The 18560-nt window shown below is 28.8% G+C and overlaps 1 protein-coding gene across 2 annotated transcripts in view; it reads left to right on the forward strand.

Moving 5' to 3' along the window:
* The window catches only part of LOC107448419 (uncharacterized), a 198494-nt gene that overhangs the window by 132964 nt on the left and 46970 nt on the right, over nt 1–18560 (forward strand). Inside the window, exon 2 of one of the 2 annotated variants that reach the window (XM_071181383.1) lies at nt 7877–7922. The exons of the other annotated variant lie outside the window; for it this stretch is intronic. The gene's annotated coding sequence lies outside the window, so the exon portion shown is untranslated. The remainder of the gene's footprint in view (nt 1–7876; nt 7923–18560) is intronic. 2 annotated transcript variants of the gene reach the window in all.

Raw genomic sequence — 18560 nt, forward strand, 5'->3', positions numbered from 1 at the left:
TAACGCTATTTGGCAGATGTTTCGTGGTTCGTAAAGTTAAGTGAAAATAAATTGTACAAAAGCATCTTTATGATGAATCGAAAAAATAATTGTAATAAAAATATTTTTCGTAATTTATTATTTGAAAAGCTTTATTTGAAGACTTATACTTTTTTTGTAAGAATGTTTTTCTAAATATGATTATATGTACTGACTATTTTTTCATTATTGGTGTTACATAAAATTAAGGCAATTTAACTATGTATTTCTACATTTTGCAGATATGATCTGTAACGAAAAAGACCACAATTTCATATATTCTTTAAATTATTTCAGTAAATTCTAGAGAAGCCCAGCAATGGTTTGAGTATATTTAGCACTTTGAAGATCTTTTTTTTTTTCAAAAAACTCATTCTTTCTTTATTTTTCTCTGTTTTCTTTTTCTAATACTTTTTTTTACCTATGTTAGCTACTTATTCATATATTTTGCAATAAAAGTAGGTGGAAAAACATATTTTCTCGATGTCATAAAATGCTTTTTCAGAAGGCTCCTGAAATTTACCATTTTCCTTACAGTGGTAAATTTAAGACAAACGTTGACTACCCTTAAATAAATATATTTAAAAAAAATTAAAAATGGAATAAATATTTACAACAACGATCGATTCGTATATTTATAGTATGATTCGTATTATTATATGTATAGCTTGCATTCGTATTTTTTATCACTAGCATTTAACAAGTTGGGGAGAAGTTTGGGACATTTCGAGCAGAGTTTTATAGCTTCTAATAAACAATTCCTAACTTAAAAAATTGAATAACATTTTTAATAATAATATTTTTTGTATTTTCTAAATAAGAAAAATAAGATATGTTTTGACATATGAGAAATTACAATCGAAACAAAAATAATAAATTTATTATAATTAAAACTAGCTATTTAAGAAACAAATATAAAAGTTAGCAAAACAACAATGCTGTATAAAAAAAAAAAAAATTCAGAGCTCCTAGTGAATTAACAAACATGAAAAAATGAATGAATTATTTATTTTTGGAATTTATTATTAATTTCATTATAAGTTTATAATAATATATTTTAAATGTAATTTAATAAATACAATTTAGCACTTTACTGATTATTATGTGTATCATATCTCACTGCAATTGTAAATTTTAGTGTTGCTGAATAAAACGCATAAGGGCAACAACTTTATACCATGTAATGTAAATGAACATTTTGGGTGTTTCACTTCACCAAGAATTATCATTTGTTCTTGGAGTAGTGAAGCACTTCTTTGATGCTAAGTAGTTGCTACCATTTTTAGTGTTAAGACTCTGAAGCATTTTTTTATAGTACAATCAATAAAATTTAATCGACTTGAGAAAGGATTTAAGGAAAATTGAACTTATTTACCGCCTAAAACAAACAAGTACTAACAAAGTTTTAAAATATTTTTTAATTGAACAGTTTTCCAGGCGTCCGTCTGCAGTTTAAAAATAAAATCTAACGATGACAAAAAGATGAATTCTAGTTTGTTTAAAATATGTACGAAAAAGACAAGGAAGGACCGGAAGAATTTCAAATGTCTGAAATATTTATCTTAAGTATTACAATAACACATTGGTTGATATCCTATCTTAAATCGAAACGCTCTCCAAGCGATAATATCGTAGCAGCATGCATGCCTTGTTCACGTTCACACCCCTCTAAATTCTTATGCTATAGTGCATCACCGAAGTTTGCAAAGTTAGTCAATAAATTACTTATTTATAGTTAATTTTCTTAACCCTTGAAACTCTCTAAACGAAAGGATATCAAATTACAGAAGTAGTATAAAGAATAAGAATGCAAAATAATAATAAGAATGCAATAATTGTTTTTCAGTCTACAAATTATCTATACAAAATATATAAATATTAAAATTTCAAGAGGGGGAACATTATGTGACTTGCATTTCAGACCATTAAGTACGTACTCTTTTACTAATTCTATTTCAAAAGAAGTCTTCATCCTGATGAATAGAGCAAAATAAACACTTCACAATATATCGTGAGTGGTATGGAATACCCTTCTTTCAAACATCAATGTCTTAAAATGATCTTTGTATTCAACATTTTATAAATTTTCTAAACTTTATTTTATTTTATTTTATAACCGTCGTTGAACAGCAGACCCAATTTTATGGGCTTGCGACTACTAATGTTCAACTCCGTAGAGTTGTAATTTTGAACCCAATCCAGAAGACAAGGGAACTCCTGGATCGAGTATTGGGAGAAATTCGCCTTCGTGGAAGACTTTTTGATGGAACTAACCCACATTTACGTTTCGTGGATAGGAAGACCACGAGAACCTCCCACAGTTAGCCTGACGGTAGGGAGACTCTAACCCATGATCCGTCTACCACTGAGGATATTTCACGTCAGCACTGTGGTCGATGCAAGCAGAATGCGGAATTCGTATCTACTAGGATTCGAACCTGGTTCGTCGCATTGGAAGGCGAATGCTCTATCCCCTGAGCCATCGCGGCTCTTCTAAACCTTATTGTAATTGACGATATTTTATTTAAGAGGAGTATTTGTTTTACTTTAGAACGGAGATTTGTTGATGTAGTTCATTAACGTCGCACTAGAGCAGCACAATGGGCTATTGGTGACGGTCTGGGAAACATCCCTGAGGATGATCCGAAGACATGCCATTTACAATTTTGATCCTCTGCAGGGGGTGGCACCCCCGTTTCGGTAGCCCAACGACCTTCACTCGAAGTCGAGGTTTTTAAGTTCGCGAAGTCGAGAGCAGTTTAACGAGAACCAATACCGCACACCCTCGGTTCCTATACAGACTGATCCAAGTGGTCACCCCACAAACTTCTGTGATCTGCTGGGAACCGTGTCTTAACGATCAGTCCACAGCGGGACTTAGAACGGACAATAAATAAAATAGAAAAAATGATGGAGCAAAACTGTTCTGAACATTGTTATTTTTCCAGGGGGAAAATGAAAAATAATGCTTTCGAACTAGAGTAAATGAATGATATTAGTAGCTAAGAGCTATAATTCTAGATTAGCGATACATGCTGGATAATAGCAACAAATTTAGAATGACGATAAGATGCATTAGAGGGCACTAATAAATGTTAGTTTAGTGGATTTCTCATGCTTTAACAAGAATAAATCACAATAAGAAGCATACTAAAACAGAAATAGTGTCAAAATAACTATCTGCCTCCAAATAAAATTCATGACCATAAAGTTATCAAAAAGGAATAAACATAGGCAAGGGGTGCTCTCAAAATCCAATGGATGATAGTAAAAAAATGAGGTGGGATCTATTAAGATTTAGGAGATCCATTTTGCGAAAGAATCATCAGAAATGGTGTCGGGGCTTGAAGAAACTATTTTCGCACTAGCTTGATGTAAATAAAAGTATGGTTTTATTATTATTTTAAATTGTCATTATTTTTCTTTATATTTTAAAATAAACTTTCAAAAAATGGATGCACCAAAGAAACAAAAGAAGGAAAAATTCAGAACAGAATTGAATAAAGTTCAGAAACATATCAGGAATAAATATCAAATTGACAAAAAAAACAAATATAAGCAATATGGATTATAAATTTGTTGCTAAATATAATTCTACCCTTAAAATATAGTCGAAGTACTGCACTAAATTTTCATTTCGGTGTCATTCTATCCTTAAGACATAAAATCAAGTGCTTGGATGTCTTAAAGTCAATGACACGCTATTTCAAATCATTAGTCAGCTTCATATAGCACTCGATTATATAACTTTCTTTCAGTCAATTATTGAAGTAACTGTCTAATGGTTCTTAGAATGTCTCTTCAGGGTATATCATTATCCCAATATTATTCTACGAGACGAATATTTTACGAATAGAATACTTGAAAGCACTCACTAAATTTAAAACTTTAAGAACGATACTTTCAGAAAATAGAATTTCATGTTTCTAAAGGAGAAATCTTATGTAACTTGTTACTTAATGAGGTATAGAATCATATTATTTTTAAAATATGCAGCATTCTAATTCAAATTATTTATTTGAAAGTTTATCCTTTACTTGCATGTTTAATGATGCATAATACTTATATTTAATTGTTTACAATTGAATTAGTCCAGGATGCTCACTATAATCCGCATCTACTATTTTAGCTGTGAATATCGTAATAAAAATGGTGCCTAAGTATAGTAAAGTGGATATACGCTACAGGAAAAGATCCTTTACGGGACACACTGATGGAAACTGCAGAGTCAGTGTTTCTATCTCAAAAATAGAACAAAATAAAGGGAGTTCAGTAATCTACGAAGTTGTAGAGGTCCAGCGATTTATTATCAAAAAGCAAAACCTTTTGTAGGCGTAATATAAGAAAGAAAGTATAAAACATGAATTTGTTTATTTACAATTATCTACATTGGGACGTGGCAAAGTGATCTTACAGTAAGAACACAAGAACCGAGCTGAAGAAATACGTGTTTTCTTTTTTTGAAATTCTTCGTATATTTTACGATTTAAAGCCGTTTTGAAGACAAGACTATTTTCTCCGTTTTTCACCCTAATTACTAGCGGATTAAAATCCTCAAATAAAATTTCAGTTTTTCCCATGCAGTATTACGTTCCGTAATATAACTTTACCTTTTTTAAATCATTTTCCGATTATTTTGTATGCTTGCTTTAAATTTTTAGCAATTACTTAATGGTTTGTATTAAAAGAAATTCTCACTATCACTATTTCTTCATATTAACACACTTCATCCGCAGTAGCTCTGGGGACAGAGCTTGTGCTCTCCATTGAAGAGACCCAGGTTCGAATCCTAGAGATGACTGGCGGATACAAATTCGGTTGAAGGGAAATATTCAGAACTGCTGCGAGTACAGATTTACTTCGTAACTTTCATAGAAAAAACTTGTTTTTACATGGTAAAAGTGTAGTGAGACAATAGATTTATTTTATTTGTAATTTTTTTTGTTGAAAGAATTTGTTTTGTTACGGTAAAAAATTGCTATGGATTTTCTTAATATTTTTTTCGGAAAAAGCTTGTTCTTGTATGGTAAAAAATAATTGATGTTACGGATTTACACCGTAAATTTTACGGGTTGGAACAACCAACCCAGCTGCCAGTTTAAAACCGTAAATTTTCAGGGATTTTGATTACAGTGTGATGGTTATCATTCGATGCCTTTTATTTCGAAGCTTAAGGTAAGCTTACGCTTCAAAACGACATGCGGAATGAAAATAAGACGAAAGATATCTATGCCCAATCCACAAAACGTGACGAAAATAAGTGTCTAGAAAAAATTACTTGTTTTGTCCTTCTTTCTAAGATTACTTCGCCATGTGATCACGAAGGAAATCACAAATATACAATTATGTATTTTAAGCGTTCTGAATTTCAAGCTCTTTTTGTACTAAATTACTGTTTCTCTTCAGATTTGAAATCAATTCTTTCTTCTCTATCTTCTTCTTGAGACAATATTCAATATTTTGAGACGCATGTAATTTTTGAGACACGAATGCCATCTCAGCAGATTTCCACCAGGGTGAGCTTTAAGCAATTTCATCTTGTAAAGCGTAGAAACTATACTATGCATAGACACCACTTTTAAAATTACAGCGACAGCCGTTTGGCAGTTATGAAAATAAATGTGGACTTTAATCTGAAAGGTTTCTTCGTAAATATTTGTAATAAATAATGTAGATTGTAAATTTTTAGAGTGAGGCTCTAAAATGTCGTTCTAAGTGGGAGAATATTTTTCTGATATGAAAAAATTTATGAAGAAAATAAAAGATAAATTGTGCGATTCACTATATCAAGTACTTATTATTGATTCAGATACAATAGTATAAGTTGTAACGAAATTTGAAAAACAACAACAATTGGAATGAAAATTAAGTGTGTTTCCTTTTATTTTTCTCATGCTAAAAAAATAATTCTTTAAATAATTCAAATTCTTTAAATAATTCAACTTTCTTTACTATTGTAGGTAGTTGTCAAATCTCAAAACCTGAACCTCGGTACATTGCCTGAATATTACTCACTAAATTCAATACTCCCATTTTCTTAAAAGTTTTTCTAATAAATATTCCGTGTTTCTGGCTCTATGGGAACACAAAAAAGCTCGGTAATTTTTACCAAAGAGTTTTGGAAAAGATGTTTGGTAAAATCTATTCTAAAATATGATTTTACGATAAAATTTGGTATGCGTGATAAAATTTGGTAAAATTAACGTGATACCTTAAAACGCGGCACAAAAACCACTCTTTCGATTAAATGTACATTTTAGTTTTGCATTTTGTTACTAAATGAATGGTAATAAGAACTATAATTTTGAAAACCCGAATTTCCGGTAAACCGTTACTATATGAACGAAAAAATTACCTACTGAATGGCCGAAATATTTTATGTATATATATATTTTTTATGTTTTATGAATTATGTTTTTTTATTCACTATATGATTATCCTTCAGTATCGTATCGGAATTTTTTTCTCTGTGGAAATACTTGCATATTTTTTTATTTAAAGTATCCTCTTTGATAACTTATTTTTAAAAGCACCTAATAATTGAAGAACAAATATTTGATGTGTGGTAGCATAAAAAAATTATTTTTGATGCAATTTTGGTTATACAATTTTTAAAATTTTGGATAAAAGCAAGGTAAAAATACCTATTTTATAACACCACCATTTACGTTCTAAAATGTTTCAAAATGAAGTTGTTAAACATTTTCAGTATTATACTTTAAATTACTGTGCTTAAACGAGTAACTAAGTATTAAATTAAAGCAACAATGCCATAGCAGTTTACAAGCATTATAACAATATTTTGAAAAAATTGCTCTTCATGTAAAACAAAAACAGCTGAAAAATGACACACACATATTAAAAAGATTTTAATCTAGTTTAAAAGAATTTTACAAGAAAGGTGCATATAAAATTCCAAGAGTAAGCGACAAAATCATTTTTTGTTATGGTGTAAATGCAAAAACTTGATACTTCAGTAAATGCAAATAAGTAAAATCTTGTATGTGTCTTGCATAATTAATGTTTTTTTTTCTAACACCTATTACTCGGGTTGTAATTATCGTAGATGCAACATTTCTGCCGGAATCAGAAGCTAAGATTTTTAATAATTACGTTAGCAAAAGAAATTACTTTAGAGAATTTTATCGAAATCTAACTTTTTCATTTTGGGAGATACAAGAAACTTACTTCATCACATATTTTAAAGAACACAATAAAGTTTTGTCTTATAGCTACAGTCGATCAATATAACTTCCTTTAGAAGTGATAATCATTCTACAAACTCGGGTTATCTTACTGGTTATTCATTTCTAAATTTTGAGTTCAATGTTTTCCCATATGTATTGAATATCTCGATGTTTTCTGCTTGTAATATCTATTTCTCTGAGACACTGATAAAAACAATTCACATAAAACAATATGTATTTTTCATAATATATTCTATCCATTATAACTTTGCTTTAAAATGTTCCTTTTTTTCCTTCTCTTGGCAATGTGCTAAAACGATACTTTTATTCAGAAACATAGGCAATTTTACTCAATAACATAAACGAAACATTTTTTTGTAGTTAACAAATATTTTTTAAGAGTAATATAATGCAATTGAAACTGAATGTTTCACCTAACACCGTGTGTATTTTGCATATTATGATGCAATGATTAAAATCTTGCTCTAAAATATTCCTTTTTTTTGTTGAAAATGTGTAAAAAGGATATTTTTACCTATCAGATATTTTTAACAGTTTCAAGTTATTTTTAATAGCACGTATCTACAAATAAAAATGAATATAATAGTTTGTTTGTAGCAATTTGTCTGATTAGAAAATTTTACCTGATAACAAAATAATTTCCTTTTCAGATGAGGACATGCGCTCTATTCACCAACAAGATATTTTATACATAAGGTAAGGATTAATTATACATTAATATAAAGTCATTGTATAAAACATATTATTAAATAATAAAACATATTATTAAATATTATTAAAAAGTGTGTTGCTAGTTAAGATCTTATTAAGAATCTATTACTCTAGACAAGATTATTCTTTTCACAAAAATAATTTTGACTTGTGTTACAGATTCACAGACTATTGTAATAGATTTTTTTTTGGAAAAATTGCTTGGGTCACAAATTGAATATATCTAACCTCTATTTTGTGTTGGAATTCATTATATATATTTTTTAATGAATTTTGAAGTCTTAAAAATAATAAGGAATTCTTCCCCGTCACTGCGAGTTGTTACAATAGTAAGAGCGTGACTCTCTCTTATTTTATGACATTTTAATTGGGAATTAGATTCAGAATCATTTTAAATTAAGAGACTATAATTCAGAGATTCAGATTCCCACACCCTGGCAAGATTTAAAATTCTCTCGCAACATCCCTGTTGCATAATATTTGTCTGCTGTTAATCTTAATCATGTGAGTATAATATATGTTTCATTTATGTAAGATTATGAAACAGAAACTATGCAGGTTAGTAAAAAGAATATAAACATAAATAATACATTTAAAACTGACTCCAGTGCTTATATTCTAAATAATAAAAAGAAACCACCTACCAACACCCACCACAGATTTGAGATTTCCTCTGCTAAAAACATTCAACACTTCTTCATCTTTTGATCTTGATTTCTGGGAATCATTCCATATTTCTAAAAAATTCTAATAATCTGATTAATGATCTTTGTTATATGTCAACCTTTCACAATGTTTGGATATTAATTTCTTACATTTTGCACCCTAGGGTTTCTCTCCAACCCCTTCACACCTGTTTCTTATGTTCCTTCTTTTATAATATTGTTCGAGCATTATCTTCCTCTCTTTCCCTACGTGCTAAACGACTTTAAACGTGTTTGTCTCGTAACTTTTCCACAGTCATTTTATGTTTAGACATAGAGGAAGAATTTTATTTATGGAGTGAAAACTATTGTCTGTCCATTTCAGCACTTCTGATCGTGCTAATTCATGTTTTTTACGAAGCGATAAGTATGCCTTATCATCATTTGGATAGTACATAATAAGTGTTAATAATATAAGAGAAAATATTAAGAGAAATTACCATCCACAGACAAAGATTTTGCTAATTCCTTCAATAAGATGGATGAGCTAGCTGTTCATAACACATAACATAGCTTTTTTAACCTAGTAAACTTACATTTCTCATTTCTTTCTCAATATTTATTTTCGAACTATATTTGCTCTTCCGAACAGTGTCTGCTGAAGACCTAGCTTTACACTGTTAGGAAGTAGTGAAAGGTAGGAAACCCTTCATAACTCTCTCACTAAAACATGGAATTCATATCATACATTTATTTAAAATTCCATCAATTTTACCTATAAACTATTTGATTTTGAATTACCAACTGATTGGTGTTAAAGAAACGTAACGTGACTGAAGAGGCAACTCTAGTAACATTCTATGGTGCCCTAAATCACCTTAAAAGTCCTTACTTTAGTTGTATATATGTAGTTTTTTTTATTGAAAGAAATCATGAATAAATATGGGAAAATATTTGTTACCACCAAAAATGTCCAATGTATATTTTACCCTAACAAACTTTAAGAACCCTTGCTATAAATGTATTTATTTTTATCTTTATTCAAAGAAAGCAATAAGTAAATAAATAAAAAGAATCTAAACAACTATGGGAAATCATTTGTTATCCCAAGGAACGTCTATAGTATCCCAAGGTGTATAGTATCTTAACACACTTTATGAACTTTTTCTATAAATGTATACTTTTTATTAACCTTTTTCAACGAAAGCAAAAGGAAAAAGAATTTAAATAAATATGAAAAAATATTTGTTACCCCAAGGAATGTCTATGATATTCCCAGGTGTAGGGTATCTACCTCACACTTTATGCACCCTTGTTAAATATGTATTTTTTAAATTCGTTCAATTAACACAAAAAAGTGTGAGGAAAAGGTGTACAGGTGTTGTGTGGGGAGACACAGCAACTTACAACTTACCTGATTATTACGATTATATTCTGTAATAATTCACTCTGTTAGTTCAACGACGATGGATACCATGCTTACATTTACATTTTTAATAACTCTAATAAAACATAAGAAATTTAAGAGAAAAATATTTTAAATTTAATTTGACGAAATTTCATAGTAGATGCTTTCTTTAATCATTCAATACAAAAATAACTCGAAAAAAGCGTGTTTGATACAAAAAATAAGCTTTATGAAGCAGTGAGAACATGACTTAGTTAATGAGAAAATCCATAAATAATGCTAAATTACTTGAATCGTAGAAAGTTTTAGGGCAGCTGACCTTTTGATATTGAGATATATCACCAAAAATATCGATATTTAACGGTTTATTTTTTAATGATGATACGAATTTATATTATTTTCTAGCTTCTTAAAAGGAAAAAAATATATATATTAACGTTTAAGTGAGTGAAAAAAATATAATTATAATTATTAAAATTATTGTTTTAAAATGTCTTTACTTGAGTTAATTAAAGTTATTTTAAAGTTTTGAAACGAGGAAAAACTGAGCTTATTTTACATAAATTTATTCATAATGAGCACTTAAATAGTAACCTAATTTATGATGCTATATTTAGAATAAAATTTTGTTCCTCATTAGAATGTCTGAGATGGGAAAAAGTTTTTTTCTTAATGAGCAAAATTATAAATATATTACATTTTCTTATAAACAGATTTTGCAGCGGAAGGGAATTTTTTTTATTACTATGGGAAATTTTATGCAATGGTTTAAACAGATCAAAACACTCGTTTACTCTGTAACTCAAAAAAAAATTTTTTTGCTCATTAATTTAATTAATCAACAGAAAAGCCATCTATAAGCTTAAACCTGAAGTAATTCAAAAGTTTAAATTTGCATATTTAAGATATCTGTTAATGTTTGATATCTTTTAATTTTTTAATTTTGAAATATTTTATTAGGGGAAAAATATACAGACAGTAAAGTCAAGATATTTCAGTTTAATGACGCTTTATGAATTAAATATTTTGAAAAATTGCGAAAATTGAGGTAAAACTACCGGTTTGGCAATTTATCAAACTACATTTAAAATACTTCATAGCAAAACATTAAATAAAATTCAAGATAAAAACTCGAACTGGCTTTGTATATGTATTGTAATTCTTTTAAATATATGAACATTTTAAATTTAAACATTTAAAATATTTTATGATCCAATAATATTTTTTTTAAAATAATAACCATTATCAAATTAATCTTTGCAAATTTCCAGTATCTGTAATGAAGTTCTTTATGCAATTATAATTTAAAGAAATATTAAATTTTAATAAGGTTCAGAGATAAAAAAAAATAAATCCTAGATTCCAGAAAATAAAATGTTTTTAAATTAATTTTTAAGTGCTGTTCGTTCAAAACATTTAAAAAAATTATCACATATTTCTTACAATACAAAGGATTTAAATGAAAAGAATAATTTAATCCTTTTATGGAGTATTTTATTCTAATTAACAAGATAATCTAGAAGCATGTTTTTGCTTGTAAATTTTTACTAAAAAATATAATTAGAAATCCACAACGATAAGAAATTGAATTAATGAGTTTATAATTAGGGCTTGTATAGCTTAGAATTAAACACGGAATTTCGCAGGAAAAATTTTTTTTTTTGTAAATACATTTTCAAAAGACATTGTGTAACAAGTCATGTTTCATTTAATTAAAATAAACTATAATTAAATCTAACTAGCAAAAAGGGTACAATTTTACTATGAAACGAAAAAGAGTAAAATTATTTTAAGGATTGTATTTTAAGATAATCATTAGGTTTTCAAGGTCTTTAAAATTATTTTTCAGAATTTTTTTCTAAAATGAATTATTAATTATATGCTATATTATGAGCAATTAATTTCTTTTAAGAAAAGCAACAATGCAAATTATAAAAAAACTGAACAAAAACACGCAAGAGATAATTTTATCATAAAAAAATCATGTAAAATATTTTTGAAATCTAGAATTTATCGGTTTCCAACTATTTTAAACACATAATTATTTTAAAAAAAGAAAAAAAATTATTGGAAGCAATTTAAAAAAAAGCTACCCCATCTTATCATCAAATAGGTTGAACTTCGTTACAATCTGTGAAATAAAAGTTTTTCTTACTCAAGTTTCAAAATTCGGGGGAAACTGTTTTTAAAAAGTATTTTTCTTTCCTCTTACATTTTGGGAAAATTAAAAATATACAAACTCAGGAAACTAGTGATAATATTCAACAAATGCAACGATTACTTTTCAATGTTTCTTTTTTTTCCTTCTTAATTCTAATAAAGCATTAAAATAAATAATCGTAATAAAATACTTACTACACGAATATATTTTTGTTTACTTCAAGTAATCAGCTTTCTTTTCAGAAATTAAAATGAATCCAATACATTAATTGAAGTAGAAAATTGAAATTAAGCAAACTGTCAATATAATTACAGTTTGCTTAATAATGTTTTCAAAAGTATATTTATTTTGTTTGATACCTTGATATTTGAAATGAATAATTCAAGAGTTCAGCACAGTGAAAAGATAATATGATTACGAAATTTTTAACACTTTATGTAATTTTAAATTTGCGTAAATAAGGTTCAACAATTAAATAAGATTTTACGTTATTTAATTTTGAATTAATGTAAATTTGCGTCACCCGATATGTATACTTCTTCTTTCATTTTGACATATTTTTAAAAAAAATTAATATTAAAGGTCATCATTTCAGTAATAGTAATAATTTTAATTTTGAGTTCATTCGAATATATTGAACATATAAAGTTTTATTGTATTTAGTGAAAAACAATTTTTGTAGTAATGATAAAATTTTTACTCTCTATTGTTAATGAAATATTTAGCGAATTAATATTTAACGTGCTGTGTTTAGATTCACATCTATGATATGCTAATTCGCAAATCTTAATAATTTAAAACATAATAAGAATACATACCTATCAGCAACTCATTCTCAATTTTTATTCTCACTTCTCGATTCCCCGTTTTATTCTTTACAAAAAAAATTTATGTCTACTAACAGAATTGATACTCTGATCCCTTCTACTTTAATGGAAATAATAGGAAATTAACTCAATGCAGTTTTACTCCATGAAAAATAATATTCAAACCCCAATGAATTTATTATAAAGATATGCGAAATTGTTTTTGCAGTGCAAATTTCTGTTGACGAGAAACGCTCTTTTGTAGAAGTTTTAACCTCATCAATCCTAAAATTCTGTAAAAAAAAATGCATTTCTGCATGATGAACCATTTCAATTGCGGCACAGTTTAATGGCGCAACGTTTTCTCAATGAAGAAGAAAATAGTCAGTTAGAGCTCAAAGCTAACGGTGCGCGAGGCGTTAACTGCTGAAACTCTTTGCGAGTGCTTAAGTCTTCCGTCCATTATTCATCGTTATGAGTCCATTAAACGTAAGACCCGACGTGGATTCATTATTAATTCAAACCACACAGGGAATAAGGATTGAAAGATTACCAGGTTGGAAAGAGTGGGGGTGGTAAAAATTGTTCTCTCAATCTTTGAGCCATTTCGATCGAAATCAAATAGGTGACGACGATAAAATTGTGAGAAAATGTGAAAGTTGAACTCGGTAAAATTAACATTTATAGCTTAGGGAGAAGACTGGAAGATCTTTGCCAAAAGGATATTGAATTTGAGATGAAGTTTTCAGCACTTGGTCTAATTGATTTTCATATTTAAAATAATTTTATCACTTGTGATTACATAAATTCTAAATATAATTTTTATACGGTGGCTTAAAAGGAAAAAGATCGCTCTATGAAAATTGGAATTTATAATTTCGTTTCCAATAGAATGAAATTTTCTAATTCTTTAATTCGAGGATTGTTTAATTTAAAATTTTTATTGCGAGGTTTTCTCTACTACTGATAAATTAATTTACAGATTTAAAATTAGTTCCTTGGCTATAATTAAATTTCGTAACACAATAATCTAAATAAATAATAAGGTTTCAATTGAGACGTAAGCGTGACTTTATCTTTACAGTCTCTGAAACAATTTAAATTAGTTCAAGTTATGTGGCAATGAAATACGTATTTATTAAAATTTAAATTGAAGTAACGGGAAATGAAGTGAAGTACGATGAACTTTTACAATTCATATATAATACAGGTGCATTTATGAGCTTTAGGGCATTCTTAAAATATAAATTCTACTAAAATGTAGCCTGAATTACGAATTTAAGAAACGCTAAAATATTTATTTAGCTCACGTAGGATATATTTTCTGTTTTGAATTAAGGAACAAAAATTATCAGGTGTCCCGAAAATGAACCAATTTAAAACATTTATTTAAGGAAACTAAGAGGATGGTTTCCTGTGTTCTGGTTAGAAAACCAGAGGGCTCTTCATAACTAAAATATGAAACAAATTAAAAAATTTGTCAACTTATGACACTGCAGACAGAAAACAAACATAAAACAATACCTTCTATTTCATGTCATACTATTCCAACTGAAATATTAAATGGTCGTCAATTAATTTAGTTCTCAGACTGCACCACATTGCTTGCTATACTTGTGAAAACATTATTGTTTCCATAATTTTTCTCAATTAGCCTTACCTACTGATGAACTTTAAAGTTTTGAAACTTGGAGAGAATAAAGTGGAGAGACTCCTCTTGTAGTAAATGGTAACTGATGAACCATAGTCTTTCTCAATTCTCCTCACCCTTCTGATGAACTTTAAACGTTTTAAAAATTGAGAGAATAATGTAATTGATTTCGTAAAAAGAAAGCAGAAAACTGAGAATTTTAATCTACTTCCGTTTTCATTTCATTAGTTTTTGGTATTTTTTTGAGATAATCGGATTGATAACAACCAGCTGAAATTTCACCCTCATTGAAATACTCGAAATATAAAACGAACAATGAAGCCATATTAAATCAATTGACACGATATTTTTATGTCGAATAAAATATCCAATTCAATTTTTTTTAATTAAATGAACAATACATTTTCTGTACTTATAATATATATTTATAAGGAAAAAAACACAAATAATTTATCTAAAATAAATGAATGTGACGTTTGTTTCACAATGTTAAGTATTGTTAGAAACAGGCGTAGTGAAAAGAGGTCACTCTGCCTTTACATGTTGCATGTATTATATTTAGATCATAATCTTAATCATTATCTCATTTTTATTAGTGTGCTGTATGAATAACTTACGGAACTATGACTTAAACCATAACTGTCAACAATCTGAAAAGTAATCTAAACGATAATTGTAATGAGATTTCAGATTGTTTTCAAGAGTTTTCTTTTTTTACTCCCGAAAAAGAATTTAATTTAAAGTCTTACAAACATCTGATCGCTTTGTTAGATATTTTGTCTTAATCAAATTTCTAAATGCTTAAAAACATGATTGTTAAAACAAATTACTGATTGGACTGTTAGGACAAAAAAAAAAAAAGAACTGTCTTATGATTTGGTAAAAACAACGTTTAAATCACCAAATGGCAAGAATGATAAAAACATGATTATGCTTGTGGTGAAAAATCTTGTGATTTCTTAGTAAAACATAGTAAACCATGTTTTTATCATCCCTACTCACTGTATTGAAGGTAAAATGTGCGTTTATCTTCGGTGCTGCTAAATACTGCTAATAAAGAGACATTTTGTGGCATCGAAACCAGTCAAATTTTCAATATGAATATACTACAGGTGATTTTTTTTGGCAATTCGATCCCCGCTGGCTAAAGACTCCCAGTGTAGTAAATGGTGACTGGTGCTTGTAAAATCTGTTGGGTCACAAAGTGCTCCATGTTCCCATATAAAAAAAATCAATACCTCTGAGGATACTGTATTGGAGATTGATCGTTCTCTGGTTCAGGTCAAAATTACGATCAGTGAATGAATGGCTGTGTAGAATGGGTCCGCCCTATAAGCGGGTGTGACGTATGGATGTGGCAGAAGTTAAATTCTTGGCCATAGATGGCGCTAATGGTAAACAGGAAAAATCACACTCCCTCTGCCTTAATGACTGACAAGAACAGCAACATTTTTACTTCGCCTTTACTTAATCTTAGTTCATATCATATTGGATTACTCCCATAATTTTCTTAAAAATGTTTTTGTCCGTAAAAATACCTAGATGGCTCTCTTAGGAGCTTGAGCATTTTAATAAAAATCAGTCAGTTTTTCAAACAAATGAAACTTGTAAGGGAAAAAAGCGATGAATGATACTGAGAAAAAAAAAGCAAATAGGTATTGATGTCGATTTACCCAACCAGATAGATGAATAAGATCACAGTAATTATCACAGTAGAAAGATCACTAACAGGTCGCCTAATCTATTTTTTAGTGTTAGAACAGAAAACGAGAGTGACATTAGACGTATGATTATAATACAGCTAATGTATAACGACTATATTATTTTTTCAATGAAGCGGGAAAAAAAACAACAATCTGAACTATATAAAGTCTCAAAGTATTATAATAGAAAGATTGTTGAGATATCTGATATTAATTTCCGTGTTTTTGATTTTAAATTTCCAAGAATTACATTTCCCTGAAAATCGAAAAAACAAACAAACTGATAAACTGATTAGTGATAAATGTCTCATACTCTTCAATAGAAAATGTAATTCTGGGAGGGTGAGAATTAGAAGGGAATAGAATATAGTAGCTCATTATAAATAAACTCACTTTCTGACTTCAGAATAGAAGAAAAAAGAATTTTTGTAAAAGTACGGAGCTGTATGATAACAACTACGTTGGTAAAAAAAAGAAGTAATTTTGGTGTATAAAATCAAAATGTATGGTATTTAAACCATTTATTTGGTAATTTTTCCGTTCATATGATAACGGTTAACCCGAAATTCTGGTTTTCAAAATTATAGTTCTTATATTACCATTATTTAGTAGAAAATACAAATCAGAAAACTAAATTGTACCAAATAAATGATTTTTATGCCATGCTCTTAAGTAACATGATACAATTACCACATTTGCCAAATTTCATCGCATATTCAGGGGTCTGTTTAGAATAAATGTGGGTCTGTTAACGGACCCTTCACAAAATATCTTTTCATAAAAACGGATCCTTCACAAAATATTTTAACTTAAAAACGGACCCTTCACAAAATATTTTAACTTAAAAACGGACCCTTCACAAAATAATTTGTCTTTTATCGGACCCTTCACAAATTTGTTTATCTTCATTATTGTTTTATTAATCAATCAACCCTTCCCAGAAAGGGGGGAGGGGAGAAAGACAGATGTAAACGAACTAAATCTTCTTCCTTTATTCGCCCGAAGTTAATATTCTGCTTTCAGCAGTATAGGCTAAATACCAAATATTTGTATGTTGCATCGCTGATTTAGTAGCTAAAATTGCTGTTTATTTTTTAAAATTTAATTTTTTTAAATGTAATTTTATGGTGTTGAGCATAATCTTGGTATGTCTTTACAATTTAAAAACTCCTTGAAAAAGTTTTTTTGCAATAACGGACCTATTTGCGCAAATTCACAAAAGCGGACTGTGCTTGAAAGAATGCGACTTAACGTTTATTTTATATTCCCAAATTACGAGTAATTTTTTCACAATTTTACAAAAAACGGACCTTTCACAAAATGTCTGGACAGACCCCTGATATTATAAAACTATATTTCATTATTAATTTTGCTACAATCTTTACCAAAGCACTTCGTTGAAATTAACCGAGCTTTTTGATGATCCCATAGAGCCAGAAACACGGCAAATTTTACCATATTCTGATAATTTTGATTATACTTTTTTTTTCAGTTTAGGTACAACTGCAGATGGATAATATTCTATTAAAATTTTGCAGTTATATTAACTTAAAAGACAATGGATTATCCACCTTTGAGAAATGGCGAAAAGTGTAATTCACTTAAGGCATCACTTAATCATGTGAAGTTTTGGATAGTTCATATTATGGATAGAACCCGCTTACTGAGTTGACGTTTAACATGAGACGGCATATTTATATTGGCAATCCGGAAGATCGGGTGTTGACTGTTCTGACCTTCATGAACAGTATGTTGTTGATGTTCCTATTTTTTCGGATGAGAACGACAAAGTTCATCGAGTTGGAAGAAAATGTGATTTATTTTCTATCGCTTAGACATTCTATCATATCCCTGAAAAATCACTCGAATTTGAGCCCCATAGGAACTGCGTGAGACATGCTGGAGCAGCGGGTATAAGTCTAAAACCAGCATTCTCGTAAGTCAGTGGCTTGAGGAATCATTGGCAATTATAGAAGAAATTCTAACTCTTTATTAACGCGTACCAATATTATATTTTCACATAATACTTTATGAAATTTAATTTAAAAAAAGTAACTTATATTTGTCAATAAAAATTTCAGTAGCTTCGTTAGTAAAGGGGAAAAATCAAAATTTTTCAAGTCCTCGAGTGTGATGATTATTTAAGACAACGACAGGCGACTGATGAAAATCGAACATGTCGAAAACCTCATTCATCTCCACCACTATGGTTTTATTTGTTTTCTTCCTTTTTTCATTGACAACTGTGTC

This window comes from Parasteatoda tepidariorum, chromosome 1, assembly GCF_043381705.1.
Source record: "Parasteatoda tepidariorum isolate YZ-2023 chromosome 1, CAS_Ptep_4.0, whole genome shotgun sequence".
Lineage (NCBI taxonomy): Eukaryota > Metazoa > Arthropoda > Arachnida > Araneae > Theridiidae > Parasteatoda > Parasteatoda tepidariorum.